Here is an 18,426-nt window from a genome sequence, read left to right as displayed (position 1 = left end):
ACACTTCAAAAAGACAACTTGTTAATGGCTGCTGTGACATAATTATTAAATACAAGTGTTTACATTATGGTTTCAGGGTCCCCCCCCAGTGCATTTTTTAATAAATGCACGCACAAATGAAACCCCAAACAAACAGAGAGAGACACACACACATTAAAGCTATATTGATCTTCTTCAAATGAAACGCTTAAGATTTTATGATAGCAATAATGACACAGAAATAAGCACATACAGAAAAATAGCTGGGGCCATTTCTCGGTCATTATAAGTTTCGCCGTTGGATTGTACTTTAAGCTGAATGCTTTACCATCACAAAAGCTATCAGAGGAATCACACACAGACAGATACAAAATAATGCCACATAGTAATTGCTAGATGCAGTCCGTGCCCAATCCACTCATTAAGTTCAGCCGTTTCGACAAGTTAGAGCCGCTATCCGACTACATCACGTTCATTTGTAGCGTTAGCCGCTAGCTAGCGTTAGCCTGGTTACCAGTAGAAAGCACTGAAAGCACCATCTCCGGAAATTGTGAGAACAGCAGGGAGGACAGCGGGTAAAAGCCCGTCTGGATGCCACCAAGAGTCTACTAAATGTCGGTTAAAAGTTTGGTGAACCTCCCTTAAGCCACACTCCATCACGTTTTGCTTGTAGCGTTAGCTGCTAGCGTTAGCTTACTGGGCTTTTGTTTGATTGGCTCCTTGATGATCACGTGACTCCCTACGTAAGCCCATTGACGGTTTCTTAAAGGGGAATGAACATAGACGGACAACACAGAATCAAAGCGGGATGAAAAGACTATATTTTCTTGTTTTATTAATTTACCGAATTTACCGACATGGTCAAAATTACGTCGGTCATCGTTAAGAATTTCGGTGACGGTAAATTTTCGGTTTACCGCCCTGCTCTACTAGAAAGTACGGATTTTAACCTCTCCTCGTTTTTAATTGGCACCGATTGACCACGGAAAACCGGAGATATCCTTTTAATTTCATAATAGCAACTAAAGAACTATTCACTATTCAACTTCTAGGAACTATTTTTTCCACTAGAGGGCACTCATTTTCTTTGAACGAATGATGCTTCAGTTCTGTAATTTTTTTTCTCTTGCCGGAATTCTTTTTTTTTTTTTTCGGTATTTTTTGGCTTAATGTGGTTACGTAATGGGTTATTGTACTGTATCAAAATAACAGTTCATATAGATAACTTTGTGATGAAAAAAATACCCTTGTTTCCAAAAAAAAAAAAATTAAACATCGTAAGCAGATACTCACAATGTTACTCATCAATTGAGCATTATTTTCACCAAATACTTTGTTACGTGTACTTGAGTACTATACATTGTTTGGATGACTACTTTTACTTGAGTGATATTATTTTGAAGTAACGCTACTTTTATTTGAGTAAAAATTTTGGCTACTCTACCCTCCTCTGATGATCACCTTTACACTCCGCAGGTGTGTATGCGTTCAGGACAAGCCATTGTAATTATTAGAATTTAAATGAACAAAAGATTTAATTTTTTTTTTTTATATTTCATCAATATTTTCACAACCATCGTATGAAAATGCATGACAAGTATAATTCACTGTTTTGTTAAACGTTATGGGGAAACTAAGGGCACACTGTGTTTGGTCTTGTGCAAGGCTGTCAGGAAGAGAGGCACTTTTTTCTAAGTGAGCGCAATATCAATGTATTTCTTGCACACAGACACCACCAAGTACATCAGGGATTATTTTTTCATCTTTTGTCATTATTATCGAATGGTTGCCTTTCTCTTGAGTCATTCAATAAGTTAATGGAGGTTCAAGTGACGGCAAGGGCGTAGGTTTGCATAAGGACGGTAGGGACATAACATTAGCAACTTTTCAGGAAGCTCAAATTGTCCCCACCAACTTTTAAGCAGCCTGATTTGCATTACATAATGGGTTCAGTTATATAGGTCATTTAGATGGTCTTCCCGTTTGTTGTAAGGATAGAATTGACCAAACCATTATTAAGTGAATTATGTTCATGATGTTCAGACCTTACATTTAGCCTTTTTCACTTGCTGAATGTGCCGGTCCATTTTTTCTCAAACGCATGTTTGATTGGCTGATGACTTGCATTTTATTTCAAATGTAGTTATTTATTTTCCACATTATTTATTTGAAAACATTTTTATTTCTAGCCTATGCAGGCATTTTTTTAGATAATCATACATTAATCATAGTCAAGGTAAAAGGTTTTCCTTTTTTGTTGCATTTAGCTGTGCTTGTGGACAAAAGCAGCCGTGTTTTACCTGAAGGAGTGCTCTGTTTTTTTATTTATTTTTGTTATACCCTGAATAAGTGCCCCCCCCCCCCCAGTTATATTAATTTATTTAGACAGACAATATTGGGTGGTCTTAGGACAAAAGTATATTTTGTTGCATTCCTGAATAGTGAAGAGATTCTTAACAAGTTTGTATTTATTGTGTATGGGAATACCTAGGGGTGGGAATCAAGAACCAGTTCCTATAGAGTACCGTTTCCATACGTTTTATTTCCATGGAATAATTGACTGTCTAGCTAAATATTCTCTTATTGATTCCAGGCAGCACTATTTACATCACAAAATTTGCATATGTTATAAACGCCTAAATTGACAAGTAAAGTACTAGATTATTCATAGAGTGACCACTCACAAAGTATAATTTAGGAGAGCATTTGATGAGTAATTATTTCTGGTTTTTCACAGGCCGTGTCGTTATTCATGAGACTACTCAAAGAAATGGTGACTTTTCCCAAAAAGTTTATTAATGGGTCTATTGTACTCCTCATTGAATACCTTATAGGAAAAATATAACATATACTGTATGCATCTAGAATAATTCCTAACAATTTCATTACCAATTTTAATACTCATTTTGGTCGGTAGTCCAATCACAGCTTTTTTTGGAATAATTTGAATTTGGTGGGTCGTAGAGCCAATATGACTACTGATTTCACACAAAAGTATATACCTCCGCATCCGATGGTGGTATTTTTGCATTGCTACAACTAACGGAAGTGGATGTTCCAAATGACTTCCCGAAATGCACCTGACGACTACAGCCAGCGTATTTTCGTAATTTGAGATAGGATGGTCCCATTGGTCCCGAAGCACTTTTATTCTACTCAGTATAAAAAGGCCTTTCCATAGAGTACCCCAACTATGTCTAGGAAGTTAACAAATCCAAGTTAACGGAGGATTCTGCTAAAATTCCTCTTGTATCGTATGAGAGCCAACCATTCTTATGGAATTACATCAACCGAATTATGAACTTGTTAATATTTGGGCCAACAAAAGAGATACTCTGCCCCTGCTGTCTGGACTAGCTGAACACTGTGTGTGCAAGCTTTCGCCACCCCATCTAAGAGGGTGTTCTCCACTGCTGGAGACACCATAAGTCCAGAAAGATCAGGTATCCAACCTGAAAAAGCAGACATGCTTATTTTCTGCAAAAGAATTGTTAATTTTACACATTTGCACTACTACTGTTCTGTTCAGTATCTTTTTTATTGTTTTTTTTTAGTGCTATCAACTCATATGTCCTTTTAAAAAGGGGATTTTTTATTTCTATTAGAAAAATGTTTCAGTAAAATGTTACACATTCTTGTCTATTTGCCACAGTTACATATTGCCACAGTTAACATTAACATTGAGGCTTTGGGCCTCTTTTGACCTCGTCGTGAGTTTGTAAGGTTGTGACTTCTGATTACACAAACTAGATGCCAATCAAAATGTTTGTTCTTGTTTTTCCCCAAACTGGAATCGATAAGAGAATCGATAAAGAATTGAATCGTTCAGCAATGGTATTGATAATGGAATTGGAATCGTAAAAATCCTATCAATTCCCATCCCTAGTAATACCATTTAAATTATTTTCAAATATTGCAATTTAAATTTGCTAATAAAATCCAGACATTTATTCTGGAAGTTTTCATAATGTTTCTTTCGTAGTTTTTGAAAGCAAAGGTTTGAATCGAACGGGGCATCGTGAGAACCAATACACGTGAAAGTTAGTACAAGTCATTACAGATTTATTTTGCATTGATCATTTAGCCTATCAATTACCGTATTGGCCCGAATATAAGACGGCCCTGATTATAAGATGACCACCTCTTTTTCAAGACTCAAGTTTGAAAAAATGAATTTTTGAACACGAAATTAATTTTTATACAGAAAATAATTACAGTACATCTGAAACAAATTATTATAACAATATATTTGAGAGAAAAAGCATGTTATTTTGCCTCATTCAAATCTTAATACGTGAACATTTAAATACAAACTAAAGTGCAATTACATTTGTAAATGGCTTCTGGTTTTTGAAATGTAAATAATCCAATTTATTGTGATAAAACAACAAAATTGCGATAACTGCATTAACCATCAAAGTGAAGCCTAGCTGTAACTGTAGTCTTGAAACAAATCTGAATAAGGAAAAACCTTGCAATAACATAATGCAAACTGGTTAAACTTGAGAGTAGCTGAGATTTGTCATGACAGAACATTGCTTCAATGATATCTGGTGCCATCTAGCGTCGTGAATGGGTATAATGTCTAGACCGCGAATATAAGACGACCTCCACTTTTTCAGTCTTATTTCAATGCAAAAAACACTGTCTTATATTCGGGCCTATACGGTAATTAGGTTCATATCTGTGAGAATAGTAGCCCTGACCTAGCCTGGTACACCAGACTCACCGCTGTTCCAGCTATTGAGTCTGGCCACTATTCAGCAGATAAAATTTCCAGGGCGGAGCAAACCAAAGCAAAGTGGACAGCGGAGTGGACCAATCAGCTACGGGCGAACGTGACGTTATTAAAGCGACGAGGGATTTGCGCGCGGAAGTAAACATACGAGTAGAGCGGAGTTTATTCTACATGGCTAGCGCGAGACAAACTGTTGTCAATGACTTGTGTCGATATTTTTTTAGTAATTCCAAACTGATTTTACCGTGGATTGGAACATATTCTCGGCTCTCCTGTTCGCCATCTGTGTTGTTGTTGTGGAGACGACTTCTGATGCGGAAGAGTGACGTTGCTTATTAAGAACACGTCACACAAATAAACGAATCTGATTGGACGGCTGATTTTGTGCTTGCTCGAGAGGCTGTTAATGGGCTGGGTCCCAGACTATTCTCACAGTGCTTGAAAAATACAGGGAGAACAGTCTGGCCGTGCCAGGCAAGCCCTGACCCCCGTTCACCCAATCTGTTTGGTAATATTAATGTCCCGACCCCAGCAAAACGTTTAAATGCAGGTAATCGTCCCTACCAATGTTGAGACCAAACCTACGCCCTTGAGTGACACTATTTGTATCAATGCAGGTTAGGTTCGGAATTTGGACAAATTATGCGAATCATTTCATTTTCGTGTTCATATTAATCTTCGCTGTCTGAATTGATTCCGGTCATTGATATCTCATCACACACAATCCAAAAATCAAAATATGGGATAGGATTAATGAAACCTGCTTAAATGTCAACACTGCTTATCCATTTTCAAATTATATATAGTGATGAATATCCCCTTTCTTCCTACACTGTTGACATCTGACTTGAATCGAAAGAGGGGGGGTGCAACATATGATAATGAATGGCCTGATCAAACAGTAAAGGGCACCATCCATTATATGCACACTGCACAGCGCCAAAGTCAATAACCAAGAATTGTGTCACTATAAAAGACACAGCAGGGTACTACAAACACACAGGGAACTGCCCCTGTGGGAATGTAAGAAAGACTAGATAAAAGACAACATTAGAGGCATCGTCTCCATCAAATCCTAAAACCTATGGACTTGAACTGCTGACACTGCAGCAGCGAGATCAAGGTGTGTGTGAGTCCACCTGCAAATCGCATCCCCAAAATCACTTCACTCAGAAATGTTTGACAGCTCTATTTGCACCCTCCTCCGTTTTCACACATTTAACTGCGATTAACAACTCATCACGAGGCGTCTTCTCTGCGCATGAGACGATCATGATGAAGAAGGCGCCTGGTGCAACGCTGCGCCCAGCAGCCGCAATGGGAGACAGCTGAGGAGCTCCTTGGAATCCCGCGCACACTTCGGTGCGACTTGGGCGGACAACATGACAGAGTGTGAGCTGCACACCAATATAAACACTGCCGATATTTAGACTAGGTCCCAAATGCACGACGGGCTCACCTCCACACCACATGCAAGCGCCTTCTCTTGCTCGCCGAGGCAATTACACTCTCGTATTTATATGCGTTCTAATTTGAGAAAGGTATTAACTAACTACGGTAAATCAGGTCTGGGCATGCGTTGAAGCGCAGTACTCCACGTGAAGATGAAATAAATCACAGTTTACGTTGCTATTTCTGCTCAAATCCTACCTTCCTCTCGTGTCACTCCGCTTGATAATTGGGTCGCAATTTTTTTTTTTCTTCTTTTTTTGCAATCTATGAAGGGGAAAAGAGTCGCAGCGAAGGCGCTTGATTCAATGTCAAAGCCACAGACCGGCTTTGCCTCATATGCCACCGCTTCCTCCGTTTTCAAGTCACGCACACCTGAGCGTCTCTCCAAACAACTCTCCTTCACCCCAGGCTCCCACAAACAAAAACGCGCACACACTGTTACACACTCGTCAATATAGACCTGCAATATCAAACGTCGACATATTCATTCATCCTTAAATGTGATATAAATTTTTATCTTTTTTATGAATACCTATAGTTCAGACCACAGGCGGAGTTCGACTTTTGGGGCAGCGGGGGGGGGGCACAGCATATTGATGACCCCGAAACGCAGTGTGAGCAATAAAATTAACTTACATGAATATTTACAATAATAAGTTGACAATGAGTGTTTTTTGTTTCCCATCATTCTTGAGGGGAATTCTAAATCAGGCTGCTAAGGCAATACTTTTCGCCAAGATCGTCATTCATTGAATATGGTACGCCTGCCGGTGTCGTGCCAATGTAGTTACCCCAGTCAAAAACTGTATCCCCTCGGCGGAGCCATATGGAGGTAGATTTTTGTCTTTATTATTCAATCAAAAAAGTTGCTTCAATAAAAAAAAAAAAAAAAATTAAGTTGCTTCAATCAAAATATGTATTTTCAACCCAAAAAAGTCGTTTCAATCAAAAAATATTTTTTTTAATGCAAAAATAAATTTGAAACTGCATGCATGCGAAAGGTATTTTTCTTAGATTTTTTTTTTTTTTTTTTTTTTTTTTTTTTTGATTGAAGCAACTTTATTGATTGAAGTAATGTTGATTTGTGTTTGGGCCACATTTTCACATTTTAGCTAGGACATTTTTGTCATTATTCAATCAAAAAATAAAAAAAATTATATATTTTCAATGACTTCAATCACAAAAATCACTTCAATCAGAAAAACGAAAAAAAATCAATGATGGTAAAGTTTTTGAATACAAAAAAATATTTGAGACTGAAAAATTTGCATTTGAACACTTAATTTTTCACCGAAAAAGTTTTCTTTGATTGAAGCAATCCATTTTGTGTTTGGGCCATATTATGGGGTGGACATTTGTGTCTAAATCTATATATATATATGAAAGTCAATTACATGCTTTGACACTTTTAGGCCACCGGGGGGGGGCCTGGCTCCCCTAGCCCCCCCTTAAAATCCGCTTATGTGACACAAGTGCCACTTCGGATTGCAACCTGCTGTGCTAAATAGGAAGTATATTGCTACAGGGCAAAGTGGAGTCTGAACAGTTGCGCTGGGTTTGGTAGAGAAACTGAGCTAAACTCGGAGGTTTGCGCCATAAGCGGATTTTAAGGGGACCAGGCCCCCCCGGTGGCTGAAAAGTGTAAAATTATTCAAGTTTTAAAGCAATAATACTTCAACAAAAATGAATGAAATGAACCAAATAAAACATTTGTGTATATATATATATATATATATATATATATATATATATATATATATATATATATATATATATATATATATATATATATATGAGAAAAATATTTTTTTAAATGTTTTTTTTTCTTTGAAAATATTATTTTTGATTGAATGATTTAGACACAAATTTCGTAATCATAATATGGCTCAAATACAAAAAGGACTGCTTCAAAGAAAATGCAACTTTTTCAATTTTTCTTTGATTGTTTGAAGTGATTTTTCTTTTTCGAATTCTATTTTTTGAAGCAACTTATTTTTTGATTGAATAATAGAGAAAAATGTCCTAGCCAAAATGTGACCCAGACACAAATCGATATTACTTCAATCAAAAAGTTGCTTCAATAAAAAAAAATCTTGACTTCAATCCAAAAAAATAAATAAATAAATTTCACATGAATTTTTTTAAGTTTTTTGAGTTTCATCATTTGAGTTTATTTTTGCATTCACACTTTTTTTTTATATTTATATATATATTATATTTTTATATATTTATATTTATTTATATATATATTTTTTTTGTTGTTGTTGAAAATATATATTTTAATTGAAGCAACTGTTTTTTATTGAAGCAACTTTTTTTATTGAATATTAAAGACACAAATCTACGTCCATATAGCTCTGCCTAGGGGATACCATTTTTGAATGGGGTAACTATATTGGCACGACACCGGTAGGCGCACCAAATTCAATGGATGACGATCTTGGCGAAAAGTATTGCCTAAGCAGCCTTATTTAATATTCCCCTCAAGAATTATGGGAAACAAAAAAAGCACATTGTCAACTTATTATTAGAAATATTCTTGTAAGTTAATTTTATTGCTGACACTGCGTTTTGGGATCATCAACATGTTGATGCTTTCTATTCTGTTGTCGCCGTGTGACTGTTCTGTCATTCTATCAACATGCACTAGCTAGCGCAGCACCCAAAAGCTAGGCATGATCATCAATTCTGGTTGCGACGTAACAACCAGAATGGCGTACAGCAAGCAACACGTCACTTCCGTACATTAATATTCATGACGTTAGCTACTGTTGCTAAGGGAGGACATACGACCGTTTGTCCCCAATAGGAAATGAATGGAAATCGTGTATGAAGGAGATGTTTACAGAGCTAAACCAATCAATTCTGTCTGAAAATGATGTCCCCGGTGCCAAATTCACTTGCAAAGATGTGGAAAAACATAAAAATGTTGGCTTGAGTGTCTGGGGCTCAAAAAGACGAAAAAAACGAGCCGACCTTAGCATAGCCTTAGCTTTTTATCGACGTGACTGACAATGACATTCTCCTGTTTCAACAAGCTATCCTTTACCACCAGCCCTGTCTTTCTTATTATCCTTTGGTCGTCCTACGTCTCTGACCGTTTTTGGGGGTAATATACTGTATATTTTTAGTTTTGTGTACCGATCACAAATGCTACTCAGTGACAGCCAACGAACACTTTTATTTTTTCATTCATGAAAAATCTTAATTCTATATTTATTTACACTTCCCCCTTACTAAAGCTGTTTTTTTTTTTTTTTTTTACAACAAAAAAGCTAACAGTGGCAGTCAGATACCATTTTAATTCTTTTCAGGTCATTCACTGTCAGACAGAAGCAGCAAGGCACAACGTCACGCTAAAAAATAAGTTAAAAATATCAAAATCGCTTACCTCTTTGTCCTCTGAATGACCACGCCAACCAACAAAATGTTTACAGCATATGAAATGTGACTGGATTCACCGAGCTGTCGTTAAAAGTCCGCGCAAGTTGATTAATTCTTCACATTTTTTCTTCAGAGTTTTTGGTTTCAGGAAACGTATGAAGAAAACATCCTTCATATGTCGTAATGTCTAACATTTCTACAAGTTCCAAAAAAAGCAATGTGTGATCGGCATGTTCGTTTTTGAAAGATTACCGGAGAAAAGTAGCAGAATTAACATTGTTTCTATGCGATGGCGGGTCTACAATGTCCCACTTCAGCTTTACTTCTGCTTTAAGATACGACGTCACGGTCTAGAAATAGCATGCGTGCGGTACGCCATTGCTAGAAGAAAATGTGGGCATTCCCAGAAATATATGGGATAGCTTGCATTTGAGTGATCATGCTTCACTGCCATTGGCAGCGATAGACGTCCGATATAATTTGACGGGGGTGGGTGGCTCAATGGAAAAGCTCAACTTTAAGTTATCTGCTCACACACAGCATCTTCTAAGCAATGATGACAGAGGACTTTTTAGAACTGGGAATAAGTGGCATGCAGTATCTGCAGTAATAAAAAAGTAAGTCTCGAGTCTTAACTTTCAAGGTTCAAGCAAGTCCCAAGTTACCAATTAAATGGAATTGGATAATTTCCCGCAGCACCCCTAATGATCTCCCACTCACCCGGGGTGAGAATCACCGAGCATAACTGTGAAGTTAACATAGTTTATCTGTCTTTGCAGGTTTTAAACTGCCTGATGAAGTTGGATGTCATTATTGTTGGCTCTTCTAGGTGCATAACTTTCATGTTCCCATTGTCCTTTCTCAAATTTGAACAAAATTGATTCCAGTTCTAATAATCTTCCCATTTTCCTCTATTAAATTCCTCTATTAAACTAAGAAATCACGAGTCCTAAACATGGCCCGAAATCCGACAATAATAATTTTAAAATAATAATAATAATAATAATAATAATAATCTTTAGTTACCAAAGGGTTAAAAAGGGATAAAATAAGCAATTTAATTGCTGTGATAAGCTCTAAAGAAAATGGATTGCTGTTTATAACTTTTATTCTGGAAAACACGTCTTTATTCTTTAAAAAGTAGGACTATAATTTTCAGGGAAAAAAAGACTAAAATTTTTTGAGTTCTTTATTCCTGGGATGGTATCCATTAATACTTATAATATTACTAAAAGTAATAATATTCATAATCATAATATTTAGAGATGCAACCGAAAATCTGGCGAAAACGACAACAGCTAAAAAGTGCATTTTTGGTTTTCAGTTCAAAGACCGAGGGTTTACCACCAAACACTGTGAAGAACCGTAGTCCTCTTTAGGGATGGGAATCAAAATCCGATTCCAATTCCGAACCGGTTCCGAGGGTTTCGAGGCCTCGACATCACAATGAAATAGCCTGAACGATCCCTTTAACGATTTCTAAAGACGCATATTGCGTCGTGACGTGTCTTGTTGTCCAGACGCATCAAACTAGCATGGCGCCAAGAACCACCCGCTCCAAAGTTTGGCTACACTTCACCAGGAAAGAGGATGAAAATGAAAGGTTACGATGGTTTAGCACGAGCATTGCAGCCGTAGAGATAACAATGACAGCACGTAGGCTCAAACGCTCGAAAGTGTGTCTTCACTTCACGAGGAAAAATTACAACAAAACAACTTGCAGTCTTGCAAGGGGGAGATAACTGCATCGGGAGGGAATACGACTGCACTGTCCTCACCAAGACGCTAAGGCTTAGTCCTGCTATACAGCTAGCTAAACTCCCAAATGAGGATACAGAAGACGTTGGTATAATTTGCTGACTTTATTCAACCATCACTTGGAGAGTGAAACTAAAAATAGAAATGAAACAAATCAATTTCGTCCCCAATAACAAACAGGTTTGCATCAACGATGATTAGCTGCTAATACAGTGATAACAAAACGGTTAGCATGCGTTCGCTAGCATTAGCACATCGTTCAAACCACTACACAACTGGATTTAAGTGTCCGATCGCGAGTGGAAACACACAACAACAACACAAAAGATGATACATACAGGCGTTGCCTCTGTAGATATTTTACAAACATTAAAAAAGAACGTAGGCTCGTAGCAGTGTTTCCCCTCTCTCACTAACTCGCTCACTCGCTTGGATGCGGCATTTCTTCTTCGCGTGTAAGCGCGCTCTTCTTCACGTGAGCGCGTTCTTCGCGTGAGGAAGCGCAAGGGCACCCCCACTTGAGCGTGAAAGCGCCATAAAAACTAAAAGGCATGCATTTCAATATACTGGTAAATAATACACTTTAACAGGGGGTCCCCAAACTACGGCCCGCGGGCTGGATACGGCCCACCCCCACATTTGGTCCGGCCCCTGAACAATACCAGAGAGCATTTGGATTTTTTTTTTTTTCTCAATAGTGTTATTTATTTTCTGGCCTTTTTCTGTGAAGAATTCAGAGAGGGGTATTTGGTTATTATCTATCTGATTAATAGTGTTATTGTTATTTATTATTATCATATTATATTATTAGTTTTATTTTATTTACTTTTGTTGCGTGAAGTATCCAGAAAGGGTTATTTGATTGCGGCTTTCTGAAAAACAATATTTTTTTTACATTTCGGCACTCCTGCAATCGTCACACTTTTTCTGTGTTCTGTTCAAACTGACCCCGGCCACTCATCAGTTAAAAGTTATGTGGCCCTCACAGGAAAAAGTTTGGGGACCCCTGCTTTAACACATATTGCCAAGGGCAGAACAAAGACCTATATGCCAATATATACCAATATTTTTTATTTCTATTAGAAAAATGTTTCAGTAAAATGTTACACATTCCTGTGCATTTGCCACTTATTGCCACAGTTAATATTGAGGCTTTGGGCCTCTTTTGACCTCGTTGTGAGTTTGTAAGGTTGTGACTTCTGATTAAAGAAACTCGATGCCAATCAAAACATTTGTTCTTCTTTTTCCCCAAATTAGAATCGATAAGAGAATCGATAAATAATCGAATCGTTAAGCAATATCGATAATGGAATCGGAATCGTAAAAATCCTATCAATTCCCATCCCTAGTCCTCTTGTGATGAAGCAATCAAAACATGGCAAGAAGAAGGGTTGCTTCTCGTCCCGCGTCACATCGAGTATAGTGCATTTGAGCCCTTGTGTGAATAGTTTAGAGTTCAATCAAGCGGGCACTATATAAATAAAGCAGTATTAAATGCATACATGTGCATTTGCTGTGGTTTAGTACAAAAATTTTATGGCACGACCACTTCCTCTTTTTGTCATATTTCTTCCGCAACTTCCACACCGCATCTGCCAGTCTCCGTTTAATCCGCCCGGGAGCGACTTCGCTTGGCTTCGTCGCCGCTAGGACTCGGCCCACTCGCCTGGCTCTCAATCGATTCCACTTGTTGCACAAGAAAACAGCGAATCTTATTTTATGGAGTACAACTCAGTACTGCAGGGGTGTCCAAACCTTTTGCAAAGGGGGCCAGATTTGGTGTGGTAAAAATGTGGGGGGCCAACCTTGGCTGACAACCTTTACATAGAACAATATATTTAAGCAAATTTTAGCAAGCTTGCATGCTTTTTCTCTCAAATATATTGTTATAATCATTTGTTTCAGATGTATTGTAATTATTTTCTGTATAAAAATGAATTTGGTGTTCAAAAAGTTTTTATTCAAACTTGAGTCTTGAAAAAGAGGGGTCGTCTTTAATCAGGGCCGTCTTATATTCGGGCCAATACGGTAATAATTTCAACAATCTCGCAACTACTCTCGTGGCGTTCTCTTTCAACTCTCGGGCTCTTGCGAAATACTGCTGCTGTGAAATTAAACTAGCTTCAAGTTGCTTCAGTTTCTCGCTGCCTGTAATCTTTTCGCACAGGTCAGCGTGTCTTGTTTGGTAATATCGCCTCACATTGAACTCCTGAAAAACAGCGACTGTCTCTTTGCAAATGTGGCAGACGCAGTTGTTGCGTATTTTAGTGAAGAAATAGTCCAATTGTCACCTATCCTTGAAGCGTCGGCCGTCGCAGTCAACTTTTTTTGTTGATTGTCGCCGTTTTAGAAAATTGGGAGTAAAGGGTCACACGGGGTAATGTTGCTTAGAGTGCTGCTGCCTTTTAGTGAGTAAATGAGGAGCAGCATTTAGTGTGTAAACTACTTCATATGCTGGTGGCAGTACTGCTGACCAATTTATTAAGTCTGTGTGCGGGCCATATGTTATTGATTTTATGACAGAGGCTGGGGGCCGGATCAAATTTGACCACGGGCCGCATTTGGCCCCTGGGCCGGACTTTGGACATGTCTGTATTACTGTAATCTAATTACTGTCTTTCAGTAACGAGCAATCTAACACGTTCCTTTTTCCAAACCAGTAATCTGATTAATGTTAGTTTCCTTAGTGCCTGTGCATTACTATTTTGTGATTGCCTCATAATGTATGTAGAATGAAGAATACTGCTCACTGGAAATACAGCCATTACGTCACATTTTTGTCCAGTAGAGTTGACAAAAATATCTCCGTGCATTGTGAACTTTGCGCTGGCTCAAAAACACTGTCGACTGCTAAAAACTCCACATCCAATTCAAGGATCCACTTGGAATTACAGCACGGCGCTCAGAGGCATAGCAAGGATCCCCGGGGGCCCCATGCAACAAGCAACATGGGGCCCTTCGAGCGTGTGCAAGTAAGGGGGACAGTTGGACTTGGAGCAATAGAAGAAAGAGTAGCAACACAAAAATACCACCATCGGATGCGGGGGTACAGTATATACCTTTGTGTGAAATCAGTAGTCAGATTGGCCCTACGACCCCCCAAATTCAAATTCTTCCGTAAAAACCACTGATTGGTGGACTACCGACCAAAATTAGTATTAAATTTGCTAATAAAATTGTTTAGGATTATTTTAGATGCATATATGTTATATTTTTCTTATAGAGTATTCGACGAGGAATACTCTAGACCCATTAATAAACTTTTTGGGAAAAATCACCATTTCTTTAAGTAGTCACATGAATAATGAGGTGGCCTGTGAAAATTAACATAAAACAACTCGGCAAGGACTTTCCAGAGAGTACTTGGTGAGTCTTTAAACAATAATGTGGTATTAATGGCTTATTGGACTTTCTTAAACATGTATATTCTACATGACATGGTTAGTGCTAATTGGGATTGATATCAGAATCATTAGCTAATCTGCCAAATGATTCCATGGTATTGAAATGTTCCCTTCACTTGTTGCTGCAACAGTACTGTAAAGCTACGTGTGCTAGATCTATTGGCCCTCTGGGGGGCCCTGCTGGCTGGGGGCCCAAGGCAATTGCCTGGTTTGCCTAATGGGACGCGACGCCTCTGACGGCGCTATACAACTCGAAGTAAAGCCTACAGGTAAAGAGAGCACTAACTACAGTTTTAACCAGCCTTTACACACATTTTATAGTTACAGTTACAGCAAAACATGTTGCAGCAAAACACCTAATCTTTTGTGCTTTCCCTCTACTATTTACATTGTAAATTTTCACTGAAGATATCAATACTACGAATGAACATGTAGAATTATGTACTTGGCAAAAAAAAAGTGAAATAACTGAAAACATGTTTTATACTCTACTTACTTCAAAGTATCTACCCTTTGCTCGTATTACTTTTTTGCACACTTTTGTCAGTCACTCAATGACCTTCAAGATACAGACATCTGAATAGGTTTTCACTTCACAGGTATGCCTGATCAGGGTTAATAAGTGGAATTTGTTGCCTTGATGGGACCATCATTTGCATTGCATTGAATGAGGTGTGTCCAAACTACTGTACTGTATACTACTGTATATACGCTATATACAGTACATCTTAACACTGTTCGTGCTCAATCTTGGTTCAGTTGTTGAAGCTTTTGAAAGCTTATGTTTAAAGAAATTCTAAATATCCATCTTGCTTCCTCAGCGGTAGCAAGCTAAGCAAAGCAAACGACAGTCTCTCATGTGCTAGTCACATGATCTGTTCGAAAAATAATTTGGACCCATTATGAAATACTTTGAAGGATTCTTGTTGACTTTGTTCATTTTTGTTATTTGTTTTATTGCTTTACAACTTTTATAGACAACATTTTAACGGCTAAGTATTTATTTTAATGGGGAAGTTCAGAAAGTTTGACATTGGGCTTAATCTTCGAGTTAGCGGGGGTTTAATTAGTCGTTGGAGTTGATTTGAACAAATTCCGTGCAATTTGTCAGTTATTTGTTCGTTTCAGGGCTCCGGAGTGGCTAAGCTAGTGCGAGTCAATGGTGGTTGAAATCAACTCCATCGACTAACTCGAAGATTAAGCCTTTTTAGAGAAATTCAATTACATGCGATGACATTCTTCTGTTGTCACTCTTATTTTGAGGCAGCAAAGGGAGAAAAACTGGTAATAAGTAACTGATGAATTACTTTTAAAGTAACTTCGTTACTTTGATAATAAAGTAATTAGGAATTAGATTACTTTTTCGAGGAATAATCAGTAATTAAATTACTTTTTCACGTAATCGCTGACAACACTGGTAATAGCCTTGTATAAAGCTTTACTAGTTTGGTCAAGAACGGAAGTTTTTCGTTGTTGTTGTGAACTAAAGTTCCAAACAAACGTACATCTAGATCTCATTTAGCTTAGCAACTGGAGGCGTGAGAGCCATCTTTCCAGTGTCACAAACTTCCATGAAAGCGCAATAATCAAGGTTTCATCAGCCGTGACGCCCACCGAACAGAATGCTATGACGACACTGGCCCCTTTACTATAGGAAGCGTTCAGAGTTTGCCTCAAAATGCTCACTCCCGCCGGGAACACACCCTGAAAGGCACCTTTCAAACAAAATTTCTTAAGCCTTGGGGGTCGTAGAACATTTTGAAAGATATTTGCATACATGTTCTGACAAGTACAAGGGGCCATATTTTATTTCCGCCTGATCGTAAAAAAAAAAATAATAAAAATTTTAAAAAAGAAAAATTAATCGTATATAAGTGTATTTTTTTCGGCCTTTTGATTCTTGGGCTAGGTGTTTCCAATATTTGGTTTTCGATTTCGGCCAAGAATTTTGCTTTAGTACATCACTGATAATAATGGAAGGATGTCAAATTTCCAGAATGTCATGTCATAATCTTACCAAAACTTTGAATACACCTAAAGCCAAATGATACAAAATATTTCATTGTAATTTATTTTGCAGACCCCAAACTACATCCCACGCCCCTCCCGCGTCACTGAAGTTTGAGAACCTCTGCTCAGTATTTATCATACCTTATTCAATTGATAGACAAAAAATTATTGCGACCACTAACATAAAATGATTTACATTACACCAACTGTTTTATTTAAGATTACACAAAAAATAAACTAAAATGATCTTCATATTATTGTATGCCTGAAGGGACACAAGATTTAAAAGATTCTTTATTCTGTATTCCAAGTTTGTTATTTTGACCAGATTCGGAACCGATTCGTTCAGAAAAAGTGGAACTGAGGCAACGTGTGCAAATATTTTTTGCGTGCGCATTTTCTGTGATGAATAAAGGCAGCCATGGCATGCCTCTGTCCTGATCATGACGATAGATCATGCTTCAAGTGTCAAAGGAATAGCTATTGACCTATACATTTAATACAATGCAAATCACCCATACAGTTCCAACTTCGATTTGTATTTGTTTTGCTTAGTTTTCAGCATGCAAGAGTACAGTCTATGCAGTGTATAAACACATGCAAACCAAAATAGAAAAATGTAAACGTCAGCAATGAAGATGAGAGATTTTTGTCCAACACACATTCAGATACATTCTAATGAACCTATGTTAATAAATGCAAAGCATACCTCCACTTGCAGGACAGGTGTGCGGACTTGGAGAAGAAGAACATCCCTCGTGCGTCCACCATGGCATCGCCTCTCGCTATGGTTAATCTACTTTTTCACTATGGCAACAAATGAACCCCCCTTCTCTCTCTCTCTCTCTTGATCTCTCGCTCTCTCTCTTTCTCAATGCTCCAATGAGGAGGCTCCACACACGTCACAGGCCACTGAACCTCTCTCACTCTCCTACTGTCTTTCTCACACACATACCTACCTCCACTATACCATCTGGAGATGGATACTGATAAAGAGTGAAAGGCAACCATGAGGGAGAGACAGGGAAAGGGTAATATGGGATAGAGAGGATTTTAGAGCATGGCTATGACAAGGCTTGGATTAATTTGCCAGCCAAATGCATTTGAGATTAGTGGACCATTAAAAGAGCATAGACATCCACATGGACACACACAAACACACACACACCAGCGGGCCGGGCACTGTGATGAAGTGATAGCCTTACTAATTCTGACCTCTAGATCTCGTTCCCTCCCCTTTTAGTCTTTTATCTTGTTTTGACACCAACAAATAGGCTAGGAAGAAAACCATATGAGTCCAATCACATAAATGCAACTCCTACCGCAATTGTTTATTGGCATAAGAGGTGGGATTCATGGGTTGGATGGAAACGCTGACCCGGGATTGACATGTAAATTGAGCAGCCCACCAAGGCCAGATTGTCACAAGGTTCTGAAAGGTATTCCAGACCGCTAATCCTGGATGACACAGCTAACAAGTGAGTAGTTATCGTCTTTAATAGTTCATTGGTTGTGAACTCCGTCTTTTTTTTTTTTTTTTTTTTTTTAAACCTGTCCTGTTCAGCTGTTCGACACGGAGAATGGAAGTCTTAAGTGCCCGGATAGTCTGAACAGTTTTAATGTTTCACATTGAGAGTCTGACATACTCCCATTGTGATCATGCAACATACCTCGTTTATTATGACAAAACAGCGAACAGGA

General features: G+C 38.1%; 1 protein-coding gene across 1 annotated transcript in view; it reads right to left on the bottom strand.

The window, feature by feature from the left end:
* grm5b (glutamate receptor, metabotropic 5b) overlaps positions 1-17,555 on the bottom strand; it is a 156,307-nt gene extending 138,752 nt beyond the window's left edge. The window contains exon 1 of the mRNA XM_057838071.1: positions 17,435-17,555. The gene's annotated coding sequence lies outside the window, so the exon portion shown is untranslated. The remainder of the gene's footprint in view (positions 1-17,434) is intronic.
* Positions 17,556-18,426: the final 871 nt, after the last annotated feature.

Source organism: Corythoichthys intestinalis, chromosome 6 (genome assembly GCF_030265065.1).
Source record: "Corythoichthys intestinalis isolate RoL2023-P3 chromosome 6, ASM3026506v1, whole genome shotgun sequence".
Classification (NCBI taxonomy): Eukaryota; Metazoa; Chordata; class Actinopteri; order Syngnathiformes; family Syngnathidae; genus Corythoichthys; species Corythoichthys intestinalis.
Note: the sequence above shows the minus strand (reverse complement) of the source record. Positions and strands in the feature narration are given on the sequence as shown.